At 41.1% G+C, this 17,111-nt stretch overlaps 1 protein-coding gene across 1 annotated transcript in view; it reads left to right on the top strand.

The window, feature by feature from the left end:
- The window catches only part of PHACTR1 (phosphatase and actin regulator 1), a 765,475-nt gene that overhangs the window by 168,038 nt on the left and 580,326 nt on the right, over positions 1 to 17,111 (top strand). The gene's annotated exons all lie outside the window — the stretch shown is intronic.

Genomic DNA, 17,111 nt, shown 5'->3' with positions numbered 1-17,111 from the left:
TGGGAGCAACATTGCATTCAACCTAGGATGGAGCAGGCCTGGGCAGTGTTTTCATTGTTCTGCATATTGGGCTGCTATGAGTCTGAATTGACTCAATGGCACCTGACAACACCAACAAAGTGTCTTGAAGTTTGAATTAACACCTGTTGCTCTTGTTAAAATACCCAATAGCAAGGAAAGCATTCAAAAATTTCCATTATTAGCTAAAAGTGGTGACTGGTTTGGGTCAATATTTGAAGACATTAAAATGAGTCCTTTCTGTAGCTCCACTAAGGTTCTGAGTTTGGACAATGGCACCTCATCCAATTACTCTTGATTCGCCTTCTTTCTGTTATTCCTCACATCAGTGACAATCTGATGGGCACCTAGAAGAAATGTGTAGATGCAATGGGCCCCTGCAGGATCTGGGGAAGAGGCTGGGAAGTGGAGGATAACAGATAAGCAGTTTCAATAAGCCCAATGGCCTGTTGAAACAAGTCTTCCAAATCCTCTTACAGATTTCTACAGCACTTACCACGATCACATTCTACTTTCAAAGGGTGTCTTTTCCGAGGAGGTCTGTTTCTTTATGTCACTTCCTGCAGAGCTTCTTGCATGCCTAATTGAAACTTATTCATTACCCACTTGTTCTTAGCCAATTAAACAGTAGATTCGCTTGCTAGGGCTAAAGTCTTGCCTTCGAAAATTAAATTCACTCTCTTACTAAAAACAAAACCCAGGAAACATACAGTCCTTATTTGGACTTTCCTGCCCTATTAGGGCAAAAATTTGCTCAGGGACCAAAGACAGAACAACTTCTGAAAACTCATCTGTCATGTGTTTTGCACAGAATTGCTCAGTATACACACACACACATAATCCATGTTGTTATTTTGTTACTATGGGTCATTTCTTTTCAACTTGTAGTGACTCTGTGTTACATAGTAGAACTGCTAAACACATATGTACAAATGATGTTGTTCCTTTCTGACTACCTCATATGACGAAGTAAAGCTACCCCATACGGTTTTCTTGGCTATAATCTTTGCAGAACAGATCACCAGGCTTTTCTTATGTGGGGCTGCTGGGTGGGTTCAAACCTCTAACCTTTCCATTTGCAGTCAAGCACGTAACCATTTGCACCACTAGGACTACTATACACAGGTGTGTGTTTGGTGACCCTCTAGGACAGAATAGAATTGCCCCACAGGGTTTCCAAGGCTCTAATAATCTTTATGGGAACCACATCTTTCGTTCATGGCATGGCTGGTGGATTCTAACCACCAATGACTTATAGGTTAGCAGCCAAACTCTTAACCACTGTGCTATCAGGGTGACTTTGTATACGTGTACACATACAGAGAGAGAGAGAGAGAGAGAGAGAAAGATTTACTTGGAAATACCTATTTCTTTTGAAGCTAACAAGCAAGTTAGTTGCTTGGAACCCATTGATTCTATGTAAATGATGCGTTAAACTGCACATTATAAATTGACATTTTCTTCCCAGTGCCAACAAGATAGGAGCAAGGGTGTCAGTCCTTCATAGGCACCTGGGCTCTGCAGATATTCAAAAAGCAGGTAGTTAGACCTGACATTAAGTGAAGGAAGTGATAACAGGTAACTGACACCAACCCATCAAGTCCCTTTTGCATTTCATTGAGAATGGTTCAAATTTACATTTGCATCTGCATAAAATGTTTTATGTGGGCATAAAAGCCTTCTTTCTTTCTTTATCAATGCAGTATAGTAGAAAATGGGACTTCTGATGTGGCACTATAGCATAAACACTGGACTACTAACCATAAGGTCAGTGGTTCAAACCCACCAGCCACTCCTTGGAAACCTGTACAGAATCATTATGAATTGGAAATGACTGGACAGCACTTAACAGCGTAGAAATAAAATAGATTTTTTAATTCAAACAGATATGAGTCAATTCAGCTCTACCCTCATTAGCTGTGTGTCCTTGTGCAAATGAGTTGACATTTCTTAATCCCAGAAGCTCTTATGTAAAATGAGATTTTAAAATGCAACTGTGGTGGTGGTGGTGGTGCTGGTGGTGTGGTGATGTGCCGTGGAGGTGGTTCCGACTCATAGCTACCCTGTATAGGATTTCAAGGCTGGAAATCTTTATGAGAGCAGAAAGCCTCGTCTTTCTCCCATGGAATGGCTGGTAGTTTCAAACTGCTGACCTTGAGGTTGGCAGCCTGACTCATAACCACTACGCTCCCCAATGATAAGGATCAGAGATCAGGTCAGTGAGGTGCATACATCCTGAAGCTTGTCGGGCTATGCTAGGTATGGTTCTAATCACTGCAGAGCCTGGGGAGAAGGATGTTGAGCAGGTTCTGGCTCTTAGGAGTAGATCTGTTGGTGAGCAAGTGAACCATAAATTGTAGGATTTATTAATGTACACAAAGCACTGTCGTGTAGAGTACATAGAAATTCTAGATGGGATATCTGCCTTCCAGAGCCCACAATGAAAGAAAAGCAAACAGCAGCACAAGATGGCAGCTAGCAGTTGCTGTTGAGGACTCCCATCCATGATGACCCTACCTGTGTCACAGCGGAACTATGCTCTGTAGGATTTTCAGTGGCTGATATTTCAGCAGTAGATTGCCAGGCCTTGCTTCTGAGGTGCCTCTGGGTGGACTCAAACTTAACGACTTTCCCATTAGCATCCAAGTGTGTTAACCATTTATATCACCCAGCAGAAGTTACAACAGTACTTTGAGAAATCAGGGGAAGTGACTTGGGGAATAAATCAGAGCCAGAGAGTTCAAGCAATCTGTTAGCCTATTGTTGCACTCTCTAGTGGTGGAAACAAGTCACGGTAATTGAGACCAGCAACAGGCAACCACAAATTAGCTAGTTGGAGAAAAGGGCAACTATTCTGTTTCAGTTTTCTCCTGGTATAAGACTTTAAAGAAATACATTAAGCAAAACCACATTTGTGTGTGAGTATATGTTTGTGTGCACATTTATGTACTGCATCTGGGTATTGGAGTCTACCCCCCTTTCAAAAGTGGATTATTTATTGACAGTGTGATTGTATGCTTGGTATACTTACAAAGCTTTGCATCATTTGCATGAGGGAAAGCAAAGAAGTGCCCTTAGTTATTTTGGTCTTTGCTATTCTTCACCAGCTCCCATGATGCAGAGGTGTTACCCATGCCATCTGCTACCAGATCTTTTGTCAATTCTTCCCCACTCTCGGCTTTGCACTTCAATCCCTGTTGTCAGGTGCTTGCTCATTCTTTTACATTAAAGGAGTCAAGTGCAAAGATACCGTGTAAAATCCACCTAAGTGCTGAGCATCCCTTCTGTTACATCACAGCATCAGGTGGCGGGATTGCCAGACATACCACAGCAGGTAGATCACCTTGGGGATTACACCTTCAGTTCAGTACAGAGATGGTCTAATGTGTTGGGATTATTATTATCTATATGGCTTTTGTGTACCAAATATATATCATCATTGTGGCCTTCCTGTCTACACAGCTTCATCTTTCAGCCCTCACCAGACTAAATTTCACACACCAGGCCCTGAATTTCCACAGTTCTATTTCTAAACAAACGGCAAGAGTCCTGGTATGTTGCTGTGGGTTAATGCACCTGACTGCAAAGTTGGTTTGAAACACAAGGTTGGCAGTTCAAGCTCCCCAGTCACTCCTCAGAAACACTATACAGGGTCGCTATGGGTTGGAACTAACTCGATAGCACTTAACAACAACAACTCCTGAAAGGAAGGTAACTCACTGTGAGTTATCGTAATGCATCTATTTTAGCATGTTCCCTATATGCGGGGGTGCCAGATCTCTGCCCTCCATGAAGTTCCCTTTGTGGGCTTCGAAGCAGAATTGTGCACATATGTTCCTGTGATGTGAATTATCTCCTTCCTTCTAAAAAGCAATTTGTCTCACCATAAAGCAACGTTCTCTTAGACTCAACAAGAATACCTTTGATTTAATTTAAAAGGGCTCATTTATTGCCCCTAACATTTCATCTGATGAAGTAAGAAGTGAATTTTGAGTTGACTTCATGCACCTGCTAAGAGTACTTGTCTCTCTTCATTTCTGTGGTCCTATATCAAAGTCCTGGTACTGTGGGTTAATGCGCCAGACTGCAAAGCTGTTTGAACTGCAAGGTTGGCAGTTCAAGCTCACCAGCTGCTCTTCAGAAACCCTATACAGGGCCCCTATGGGTGGGAATCAACTTGACTGATAGCACTTCACAACAACAACAACATATCAAAGCCAGCTCTAGGGAAAGCTTCAATGTAATTTGTTTGCAGGTTGCAAAATGACTGCAGGGAGGAGAGGAATCACATCCATTTTGAAGTCATTCCTTTTTTAAATGTTTTATTTTGTTTCTGGTGAAAGTTTACAAAGCAAATTAGGTTCCCATTTAACGTATTGTTCAAGGAGCCCTGATGATGCAGTGGTCAAGCGCTTGGCTACTAACCGAAAGGTAAATATCTTAAACCCACCAGTCACTCTGTAGGGGAAAGCTATGAAAGTCTGCTCCAGTAAAGACAGACAGCGCTGAAGGTCCTATGGGGGCAGCTCTGCTTTGTCCTACGGGGTCAGGATAAGTCTGAATCAACTTGACAGCCGTGGAGTTGGTTTTATAAATATTGTCTGTTGACCTTGGTTACATTATCTATGTGTGTCAACATTCTCATTATTTCTGTTCTAGGTGCTCCATTTCATTCATCTAGCTTCCTTGCCCCACAATCTTCTCATCATTGTTTCAGCGTAAATGTTGATTCTTTATTTTCATCTAGGATTTTAGTTTGTTTTTAAAGAAGCACAGCATCCATGGATGATATTGCTTACTTTATGAAGCCATCTGTTATTTAGCTGAAAGGTGACCTCTAACAACACTTGTGAATGCAGTTCAAAGTTTAAAGGGTACATCAGGACATTCACCTTGGGGGAGTTCCTCCAGTCTCTATTGGTCCAGTAAGTCTGGCTTTCTTTTTTAAGAATTTGAATTTTTTTCTATAATTGGTGCCCATTCTGTCTATGACAGTCCACTGTATCCCTGGTCAAAGTGGTCAGTAGTGGTTGACTGTAGGTTGACTGTAGTATAGTAGTCAGTAGGCACCATCTAGTTCTTCTTGTCTTAGAATATATGAGGCTGTGGTTCAAGTAGCAAATGTGTACACTGGTTTCTAAGGAACTGGTGGTGTTGTGGGTTACGTGTTGAGCTGCTAACTGCAAGGTCAGTAGTTCAAATCCACCAGTTGCTTCTCAGAATACATATGAGGTTTTCTCCTCCCATAAAGATGTACAACCTCAGAAACTGTAGGCAGGGTCTCTGTGAGTCGGAACCGACTTGAAAGCATACTACCACCATCATCACCATAACACCAGTTTCTTCTTGGAACTTTTTATTTCCTTCTTTCAGTTTTGCTTCCGATAAATAGAGAGCATTGATAATATCTTATATGACCACTCATCAGCTTTTAAGACCCTAGACACTATTTACCAAACGAGGATGTAGAACATCAAGTTTACATACTGTGTTGTCTGTAAGCTGTGAAACCCAGTAAACCATCCTGCGAAGTGTTTGGTTATTTCTGGGAAGAATCCATGACTTTACATTCTTTGTATTTTGTTTTGTGTATATATATATATATATATATGTGAATGTGTGTATAGAATAACAATCATGTAAATGTGTATGCCTACAGAAAAGCCTATACAAGCACATGTATATACATAGGTTGTTGTTGTTATTAGGTGCTGTAGAGTCAGTTCCAACCCATAACGACCCCATATAGGGTTTTCGAGGAGCACCTAGTAAGCTTAAACCGCTAACCTTGCAATTCAAAGCAACTTTGCATTCAGCACAGCTCATTATCCTACAGTGCCATACCAAGACTCCGTATATTCCTATACACATGCAAAGGGTCTTCAAAGAGTTCGTGGAGAAATTCCATTATCTTTTCATTTTGACTTTTTCACGAATGTTCTGAAGCCCCCTCACATGCTTATATATATATGCCTGTAGCTCTGGTAGCATAGTGGTTACAAATTGGGCTGCTAACCTCAAGGTCAGCAGTTCGAAACTACCAGCTGCTCCACAGGAGGAAGATGAGGCTTTCTGCTCCTGTAAAGATAAGTGTCTGCTGTTTAGAGGAAGGAGCTCTGGTAGTGTAGTGGTTACGAGTTGGCCTGCTGACCTCAAAGTCAGCAGTTTGAAACTGCCAGCCATTCCGTGGGAGAAAGATGAAGCTTTCTGTTCCCGTAAAGATTTACAGCTTCAGAAACCCCATGCAGGGTCGCTATGAGTCAGAACCGACTCCATGGCACATAACCACCACTACCACCACCACTACCATTGTTTAGACAGAGTCCTGGTGTGGTGTTGCAGGATAAGCACTAGACCACAAGATCGATTTGAATCACAAGGTTCATACCTACCATCTACTCCTTGTACTCAGTGTTCTTCGTGTTATGTTTTACAAACTTAACATTATTCCTTACAGCTGTGTAATATTCCACTGTACATATATACCACATTTTTTTTTTCAATCCATCCATCCATTGATGGACACTTAGGTTGTTTCCATCTTTTTGCTTTTGTGAATAATGCTGCCATGAACATCAGTGTGTATGTGTTTATTTGTGTCATTGCCCTTAGGGAATGGGATTGTGGGATCATAAGGTATGGCTATTTCTAGCTTTTTGAAGAAGTGACATACAGTTTTTAAAAGAGATTGTAACATTTTACAACCCCACCAGCGATTTTGATAAAAGTCCCTATCTCCCAACAGCATAGTGATTTTCTGTTTTCTTTATCATGCCAGTTTTGCAGGGATGATGTGGTATCTCATTGCACTTTTGATTTGCGCCTCTCTAATGGTTTGGATTCCTGGTGTAGCACTGTGATAGAATGTGCTGGACTACAAAGTTGGTTTGAACGGCAAGATCGGTGGCTCAAGCTCTCCAGCTGCTCCTCAGAAACCCTATACAGGGTCGCTATGGGTTGGAACTGACTCGATGGCACTTTAACAACAACAATGGTTTGGAACTGTAGGATAACCAGTGGACTGCTAACAGCAAGGTCAGCAACCCAAAGCCACTAGCTACTCCTTGGAAATTCCATATAGCATCGCTGAGACAGGCCTGACTGAACCGCATTTAACAACAATGGCTAATTCCAGACCATTTAATTTTGCTCACACAGAATTTGAACAGAACAAAGAAATACTGAATAGTTTATAATAAGGAAATATGTGTGCTAAGATTGTATTCTTTCACCATACTTATTCTATGTGTATGCTGAACAAATAATCCAAGTAGCTGGTATAGCTACATGAAGAACTTGGCTTCAGGATTAGAGGAAGATTTATTAGCAACCTGGGATACAACAACAATAGCTAGTGATTGCAAATATCTTTTTTATGTGTTTGTGTGCTGATTGAATGTCCTCTTTGGTGAAGTGTCTATTCATGTCCTTTGCCCATTTTTAAATTGAATCATCTATTTGTTATTGAGCTGTTTTCCATAAATTTAGAGATTAGATCTTTATCACATGTTATTCCCAGAGATTTTTCCCCCAGTTTGTAGATTCTCTTTTTATTCTCTTAATAACAATTTTTGTGAGCACAAATACTTGCTATTTAGAAGGGTGCAGTTATTAATTTGTCTTGTTTCTCATACATTTGTAGTTGTGTTTGGACATTTATTTCTAAAAAAAAAAAAAAAATCAGGTCCCATAATTTTGTCCCTATATCGTCTTCCAGGGACTTTACAGTTTTAGCTTTAACATTTAGATCTGTGATGCATTTTGAGTTAATTTTTGTGTATGGTATGAGGTATAGATCCTGTTTCATTTTTATGTGGGTGATTATACAGTTTTGAGAAACCCTTTGTTGAAGTGCCTGATCCTTCCCCATTGAATAGGTTTTTGACCCCTTGTCCACAGATGGATGGATTTACCTCTTTATTCCTAATTCTATTCCATTGCTTTATGTGTCTGTCATTCAGTATCAGGCTGGTTTGATTATTATCACTGTGATGTTTTGAAATGAAAAAGTATAAAACCTCTCACTTTGTTCTTCTTCAATAATGCTATAATATTCAGAGTCTCTTTACTTGCCATATAAAAGTTGGTGATTTGTTTTTCCATTTCAGTATAGAATATAGTTGGAGGATTGCAGTGTATCTATAGATCATTTTGGCTAGTGTTGACAATTTCACAATACATGAGCATAAGATGATTTTCTATTTATGTAGGTCTTTTGGTTTCTTGAAGTAGTGTTTTGTAGAGCTCCTTGTCTAGGTCTTTTACATTCCAGATTATGTTTATCCCTAGGTAGTTTGTTTTTTGAGGGGCTCTTGTAACTGGTATTATTTTCTTGATTTTCTCTGCATGTTAGTACACGTGAAGCAATTCCTAAAAAAATAATAAAATAAAAGACTGCTTCCACTGACACTGTGGAGTGAAGAGGAGAATTCAGACCCATGGTGAGTTACTTTAAATGTCTGTAGCTCCCCACAGTCCTGCCTAAAATCCAATTACTGCACTTATTCCAAGTCTCCCATTCCAGGGATTTGATCTATAATTTTTCCTATTCCAATAATCATTCCAGATCACCCAAATTTTTAAATTCATTTCTGTTCCGGTTTCCCTTCCTGGCTGTGAATGTACTGGTTTGAGCCAGTTCAAAACCTTGAAGTGTGGCAAGACCTTTTGACTCTTCAGCCATAGATTTGCTTGTTACTTTTTGAAGCAATATTAATGTTTCAAATTTTTGGAAATATGGAAATTTATAGCCACATTTTCTTAACCTGGTTAAGGAATACCTAACATTATCTTTGCCTATTTTTCTTCAACCTTTTTAAAAATAGTCATAGTCTGCTGATGATAATTACAAGTGTAATCCATAATATTGTTTAGGGTTCTACTCTTTTTAGATTTGAATCTACCACGAAAATTTTATATTGCAGTATATGTGGTTGTTGTTATTGGTGGTGGGTGGTGTGCTGTGGAGTCGGATCCAACTCATAGCAATCCTGCATAGGGTTTCCGAGGCTGTAAATCTTTACAGGAGCAGAAAGCCTCATCTTTCTCCTGAGGAACAGTTGATAGTTTCAAACTGCTGACCTGGGAGTTAGCAGCCCAATTCTTAACCACTATGCTAACAGAGTTCCTGTTATTGTTGTTAAGTGCCATCAAGTAGGTTCTGACTCATAGCGACCCTATAGAGGGTTTCTGAGGAGCAGCTGGTGAGTTTGAACTACTGACCCTGCACTTCAAACTAACCTTGTAGTTGACTACTTATCCTACAGTGCCACACTAGGACTCTACTAGCTAGTCTTTACAGTAATTCTATATTATTCAGTAATGTCATTTTTACCATCAGATTGGTATAGAGGTAGCTAGTATTTTCGTTGTCTAGTGCTGCTCTAATAGAAATTCCATGAATAGATGGTTTTCACGTACAAAAACTTTACAGGCAGGAGACTAGAAGTTGGAATTCAGGGTGCCGACTTTAGTGGCAGGCTCTCCCTCTGTTGGCTCTGGGGAAGATCCTTTTCTCTTTTCAGCTTCTATTCCTTGATGATTTGGATGATTTTCATGTGGCATGGCCTCTATCTTCCTCAAACTGCCTGCCCAGTTGTCTCTTTTATGTCTCAAGAGAGATTCATGTAAGACATGGTTGATGGTTGCTTATATGCCGTGGAATCGGTTCCGACTCATAGCAACCCTGCATAGGGTTTCCAAGGCTGTAAGTATAGGAGCAGAAAGCCTTATCTTTCTCTCGCAGAATTGCCGTGACCATGGCACTTTCAATATTCTCCTCCAACACCATAACTCAAAAGCATCGATTCTTCTACGCTCTTCCTTATTCACTGTCCAGCTTTCACATGCATATGAGGTTATTGAAAATACCATGGCTTATACACAAGATATATAAAAAACCTTATATACAAAAATTGTATAGAAAAACCTTGTATATAAAAACCTTATATACAAGACAGCAAACATTACCAGTTTCCTGCGTCATCCTCAAGATTGCTGGTATGTTCAAGTGCATTCTTGAAGCTACTGTGCCAATCTGTCTCACTGAGACTCTCCTACTTCTCTACTTCGCTAAACACAATGTTCACACCTACTCACTAGAAATAGAACACAAGGCCTGGAAGCTCTCCTGAAACCTGTCCTGCAATGTCCTGATGGTATTTGAAATACTAGTGGCATGGCTCCTAGCATCACAGCAACATATAAACCCCCACAATATTACAAACTGACAGACTGATGGTGGGTACATATACACATATATACATAATACAAAAGATGGTGGTTCAAACCCACCAGCTGCTCCTTGGACACCCTACACAGGGTCACTATGAGTTGGAACAGACTCAAGGGCACTTAACAGCAACAGCATAGTGACCCTATATGGGGTTTCTGAGGAGCCAACTGATGGGTTTGAACCACCAACCTGGTGATTCAACTTACCTTGCAGTCCCTATAGCACCACACCAAGACTACACACATATATGAAGGGACATCAAAGAGTTTGTGGGAAAATTCCATTATCTTTTCATTCCATTTTTTCCATGAACTTTTTGAATTCCCGTTATATATAGCAGACATAGATATGTTGTTGTTAATTGCCATGGAGTGACCTCTGACTCATAGCAACCCTGTGTCCAAAGAATTCCGTATTGCCTGGTCTTTCAGCATCTCCATAATCATTGCTGTGTTTAGTCCATTGTTGTAGCTATTATCTCTTTTGAGTGTCTTGCAACATAGGAAGCTCATCTTCTAGCACCATATTGGGCAACGTTCTGTGTGATCAATAGGATTTTTTTTTTTTTTAATTTTTAATGTTTTATTGTGAATTATGGGATAGTTCACATGGGAAAACAATAACTTTACATTCATCCTATCATATATCGTTTCATTGCTATGGTTACAATTCCCTCCATGCATCATCAACCAATCAAAGGGTATATCCTACAAACCTGCCCCTCGGTCGTCAGCACACAGCCCCTCTCCCTCTCCGGGTCTAAAGTCCCCAGCCGCTTCATCTCTCCACGTCATCATCTCTGCCTCCATCTCAGGCATCAATCAATAGGATTTTTATTGGCTAATTTTCTAAACTAGATTACCAGGCCTTCCTTCCTAGTCTCTCTTTACTTGGATACTCCACTGTTAATATTTGAAATACCAGTGGTATCATTTCCAGTATTCCAGCAACATGCAAGCCACTACAGTATGACAGACAAACTGAGCGATGGGTGGTGGATATATGATTTTGCATGAACAGAAACATACATAAGTGCAGTCTCGTCATTCTTTTCTCCTGCTGTCTTCTTTTCCCAGATTTTTAAAGCTACATTGGACTAGATAGAGATGCCTATCTTAATTCTATGAAAAATCTAATACAATTAGTACAGACTCTTATTTGGAAATTTAATAGCAGTTTGTTTAAAAAAGGACAGTTTAATAAAAAGTTTTCTCAAGACAAATAGTCTACAACATGCCTGAAGATTATCTCCCCTTAAATGACATTTAGTAGGTTTCCCTTCTACAACCTGATGAACATTTCAGTATAACTGATCACTTTGAAAACAAGGTATGGGAACATGTACAGTATATAGTGAGGAAAATAGTGAGATTTCTGGTTCAGAACTTATTTGCAAGTGGTTTACTGTTATATCAGTGAACACTAAATGAACTCCCAAAGAATGAAACGTACCTCAATTAAAGGAAGTAAACAGGTGTTGTTTTTTTCTTTTTAAAGAAAATGCTGTGAGATTCTGAGTTAACAGCTGAAAATCAAAAACATTCCTTAGAACCACTAAAATGCCCAACCTTTTTTTTTTTTTTTTTTCCATTTCTCAAAGCACATTTAATCTGATATCCTCTAATTGTCAGTGATTGTCCTTTCTAGGATTTCAAAGACAAGTAATATTCTTCTTAGGGGCAACTCAAATTACTTTGCAGATGGTGCCTGATGCATCCTTGCACAAGGACCCTCCCTGTAAAAGTGAAATGAGTGGCCCTTATCCAGCAGGAAGTCTGTAGGCTAGTGGAGGGAAGACGGCTCTGGGTTAGCGCAGTGGCTACAGCCTATCTGCGTGGCGCTGTGGGTTCCTGCGCTGGACTGCAAAGTCAGTTTGAACTGCAAGATCCTCGGTTCAAGCTCACCAGTCATTCCTCAGAACCCCTAAAGAGAGTCACTATGGGTCAGGACCAACTCAAAGGCACTTAACAACAACCAACAACCAGCATTACAGAAGTTGTCTAGGATGGTGTGAAGAAATGAGCTGATTGGGAAGGCTACTCATGATGGTGGATCAGTGGGGAATCCTCACCTTCCACGAAGGGGCCTGTATTCAATTCCCAGGCAGTGCCCCTCATGAACACCCACTACCCATCTGTCAGTGGAGGCTTGTATGTGCTTGATGCTGAACTGATTTCAGCAGTGATTCCAGACTGGGGATTGCCTTCCCAAAATCAGCTAATGAAAACAAATTTCAACGGATTTGGCACATTGTTGTGTGTTGGGGTCTGACTGTTGGCAGCTAACAATAACAGCCACATCCACCTCTAGTCCTGGAAAACTTAACAGAGCCCGGGTAGAAGGCACTTACATTTTGATATGGCAGGGGCCTGTCTAAGTGACTCAGCCAGGTAAGTCAGACCTCAGAGCATCTCCTTGTATGAACACATAGGGGACATGGCATGCTGAGATGTGGGGAAATGAAGAGGAAAGAGGGTGGTCTGCACCACTCCTGAGGAGACAGGCTGTAGCCAGACCTGGTGGAGGAGACATGAACGTAGATTGGATATTAAGGGAAAGAATAAAAATAGACAGTACATGGTAACTGGTGTATGAGCCCATATGAGAAATAGCTGTGCTTGATTGTTAATACTGTTGTCACAACATACTACAAACTGAGGGATTTAAAGCAACAAAAGTGTATTGGCTAAGAATTCTGGGGCCTAGAAGTCCACATTCCGGTGTCAGCAGGGCCTCACTGTCTCCAGAGGCTCCAGGGCAGATCACCTGTAGCTTTTGGTCGCGACAGATGTTCTTTGTCATATGACAGTATCACTTTTGTCTCTGCCTCTGTCTCCCACAGCTGTCTTCCTTCCATGTCTCTTTGCTTTTTATGAGGACATCAGTCATATTGGATAAGGACCCTCTCTACTTACTCATTATGGAAGGAGCTCTGGTAGCATAGTGGTTATGAATTGGGCTGCAAACCTTAAGGTCAACAGTTCGAAACTACCAGCTGTTCCTCAGAAGAAAGATGAGGCTTTCTGCTCCAGTAAAGATTTACAGCCTTGGAAACCCTGTACAGGATCGCTATGAGTCAGAACTGACTCCATGGCACATAACCACCAACCACCTACTCATTATGACCTCATGTTGTTAATTGATACCACCTTCAAAGACCCTCGTTCCAAACACACTCCTATTCACAGGTACCTGGGTTTAGGACTTCACCATATCTTTTGGGGAAACATAATTGAATCCACAAAACCCAGGGAATCCTAGAAATAATGGGATGGCAGTTAGGAAGAGGTGAAAGGGTCCCACATGAGCAGGAAGGACAGGGAATTTTGAGACTTTCTACATTCATGATGTCATTGGTGTGCAGGAACTGAAGAGGTCTGGGATAGTTTCGATTTTACTGGAGTCCTGGTGTCACACTGTAGGATAAGTACTGGACTGCAAGGTTGGTTTGAACCACAAGATTAGTGGTTCAAACTCACCTGCCTCTCCCTGAAAACGCTATACTGGGTCACTATGAATCAGAACCGATTCAATGGCATTCATCAACAACAACGACAACACCAACATTTATGTTCAGAAACCATCAGATTCTGTGCAATAGTTGATGCTTTCTTCATCCTCCAAATAACCAGACAACTCTCCTCTCCGCCACCCCCAACACTCCTAGGAATACTTGAAAAACAAGTCAAGACTATGCAATTCTTGGCTGCAAAGTTATGCTGAGAGGTTTGCTTTGCAGAAAATAAATAAAAACACATTTATTCAAGGTGGAGTGCGTGGAGTACTCGAGGAGGTTTCATTCTACAAAGTCGGTATCTACTTCTTTTTCCTGGAATGCTTTGATATCTAGAAGGTTTCTTATCTTCTCTGTCCATGGGATGGGATGGCCTGTGTACTGAACTAAGTTCCGTGGGTGATGCAAACAGTTTGCACTTGATTGGTGTGGCGCTGTAGATTAATGGGCTGAACTGCAAAGTTGGTTTGAATGACAAGGTCGGTGGTTCAAGCTCACCAGCCGTTCCTCAAAAACCCTATGCAGGGTCAGTATGGGTCGGAACCAACTTGATGGCTCTTAACAACAACTAAACTGAAGACTGCAAGTTCTAATGAACCTGGCAGTGCCATGGAAGAGAGTTCTGGCAGTCTGCTTCTGTAAAAGTTATAGCCAAGAAAGCCCCATGGAGAAGTTCTACTCTGTAACACATGGGGTCGCTGTTCATTGGAAAGTTGGATTTTTCCATTTGTTTGTTTTTTAAGCCCTATAACTTGAACTTGGCAGAAATTGTCTTTTCTTGTTGCCCCAATCAAAATGGATTTCTTGATGTTATGCTAAGTAACTTGACTCACCCACAAAAGAATAAACATTGCCTGAGACCAATGTTGTAAAAAAGTTATATTAAAAAAAAAAAAAGGTTTTCTTGATAAAATAAGCATTCTATGATGGTTACTGCACAGGGAGATCATTCATGGACTAAACAGTAGACACAGGTTAACATAGGTGACAGGACAGACAATATACAACAAGAGGGAGGTTGACAGAGGAAAGATGAAGGTAGTGGGAAGCACAGGGAGAAATATAAGAGTTAAAGTGATTAGAGGTGAATGCTGTTAACTGTTGGTACAGGGAGGGGATTATAGCCATGTGGCTTTGTAGGATAAGCACTAGACTGCAAGGTCAGTTTGAACCTCAAGGTTGGCAGTTTGAACGCACCAGACACTCCTTGGAAACTCTCTACAAGTCCCTTGTGAGGTGGAACCTATTCAAGGGCACTTAACAACAATCAAGTGAAGTTTATGGTTTGTTGAATGCAAAACTGGTGATCTGCTTTGTAAACTTTCGCTCAATTCACAAAAGGTTTAAATTTAAAAAAGGGGTGGGGGGACTCTTCATCTGCATTCTTCATTCTTTTCCTTATGAACTTCAAAGTCAGTTTGAACTCCAAGGTCAGTGGTTCAAACTCAGCAGCCACTCCTCAGAAACCCTATACAGGGTCCCTAGAGTTGGGATGGACTTCACAGCACAACAACAACAGCAATTCTTACCAGTACTATATTCCTTAGTTTGATCTTATTATCTTCCCATTATTATTTAAATATTCATCTATGATGATCTCCTTTATCTTCCTGTTGTTGGTGTTGTTAAGTACCCTCCAATCAGTCCCAACTCATAGTGACCCTGTGTAGGGTTTCCGAGGAGTGGCTGATGAGTTTGAGCCTCCAACCTTTGTGGTTCAAACTGATCTTGAAGCTGAGTGTGTGGGTTTCAACAGCATTAGAAGATACTGAGCAAGAGAACCCAAGAATACCCAAATCTTGCCCTTTCATTTTCCAACCCCTTGAAGAGATAAATGTAAGTAATAATAATCAAATGCCATGAAAGTATGCCATTTTAAGTAGCTCAAAATACCAAAAGTATCCATCCTAGCGCCTCTGTACACAGGGTTGACAGGTTGTTGTTGTTGTTAAATGCTGTCGAGTCGGTACCTACCCATAGCAACCCTATGGTACAGGGTTTCCGAGGTTGTAAATCTTTACGGGAGCAGATAGCCTCATCTTTCTCCCTCAGAACTGCTGGTAGTTTTGAACTCCTGAGCTTGTGGTTCACAGTTTGATTCGTAACCACTATGCTACCAGACAGGTACAGGTAACTTAATCATTGGATACCTAAAATGGGGGAGAGGGGAGGCTATAAAGGCATGAAGTGACTGCCTTACAAGTTTCCAAGAGGGAGTTTAGTTTCAGAGGTAGAATCCCCACTGAGTAGATTTCATCTTGTCTAGACAAGTCTGGTGAAAGGAGATGGGGATAAGATTCTTATGATTCAATAGTGAGTAGTTGTGATCATGACTAATTGGGATTGTCACAACAGTAAAGGTAGAAGTTTTGTGACAAAAACAGGGATACTAGTTAATCTTACAGTTCAGAAAACATAGGACCCTAAGACTATCAAGGGAGAAGAGCACGAGAGGAATGCAGGACCCTATCCAGAGAAGCAGTGACACCAGAGATGGAGGCAGAGGTGGGGACATGGAGAAAGGGAACAACTGAGGACTCTTGTTGTTGTTAGGTGCCATTGAGTCGGTACCAACCCATAGCAACCTTATGCACAGCAGAATGAAACACTGTCCAATCCTGGGCCAACCTCACTACTGTTGCCACGCTTGAGTCCATTGATGCTGCCACTTAGCCAATCCATCTCGTTGAGGGTCTTCCTCTTTTTCTGTGACCCTCCACCTTATCAAACATGATATCCCTCTCCAGTGACTGGCCCCTCCTGACAATATGTCCAAAGTATGAGAGACAAAGTTTGGCCATCTTGGCCTCCAAGGAGCACTCTCGCTGCACTTTTTTCCAAAATGGATCTATTGGTGTTTTTGGCAGCCCATGGCACTTTCAAAAGGAGCTCTGGTAGCACAGTGGTTACGACTCGGGCTGCGAACCTTAAGGTCAGCGGTTCGAAACTACCAGCCACTCCATGGGAGAAAGATGAGGCTTTCTACTCCCGTAAAGATTTACATCCTCGGAAACCCTGTACAGGGTCGCTATGGGTCGGAACCGACTCGACGGCACTTAACAGCAATATGACACTTTCAATATTTTCCTCTAACACCATAACTCAAAAGCATCAATTCTTCTCCCATCTTCCTTATTCACTGTTCAGCTTGCAAATGCATATGAGGTTATTGAAAATACCATGGCTTGAATTTTTTCTTTAGTTCCACCAGCTTGAGAAATGCTGAGCATTTTCTTCCTTTTGGGTTTTCTGATTCCAGATCTTTGCTCAGTTTGTTGTAATATTTGGCTTTATCTTCTCGAGCTGATCTTTGAAATTTTCTGTTCATCTCTTGGACCTCCTCAT

Source organism: Chrysochloris asiatica, unplaced genomic scaffold (assembly GCF_000296735.1).
Source record: "Chrysochloris asiatica unplaced genomic scaffold, ChrAsi1.0 scaffold00060, whole genome shotgun sequence".
In the NCBI taxonomy this organism is placed as follows: Eukaryota; Metazoa; Chordata; class Mammalia; order Afrosoricida; family Chrysochloridae; genus Chrysochloris; species Chrysochloris asiatica.
This window is presented reverse-complemented; position numbering and strand designations above follow the sequence as displayed.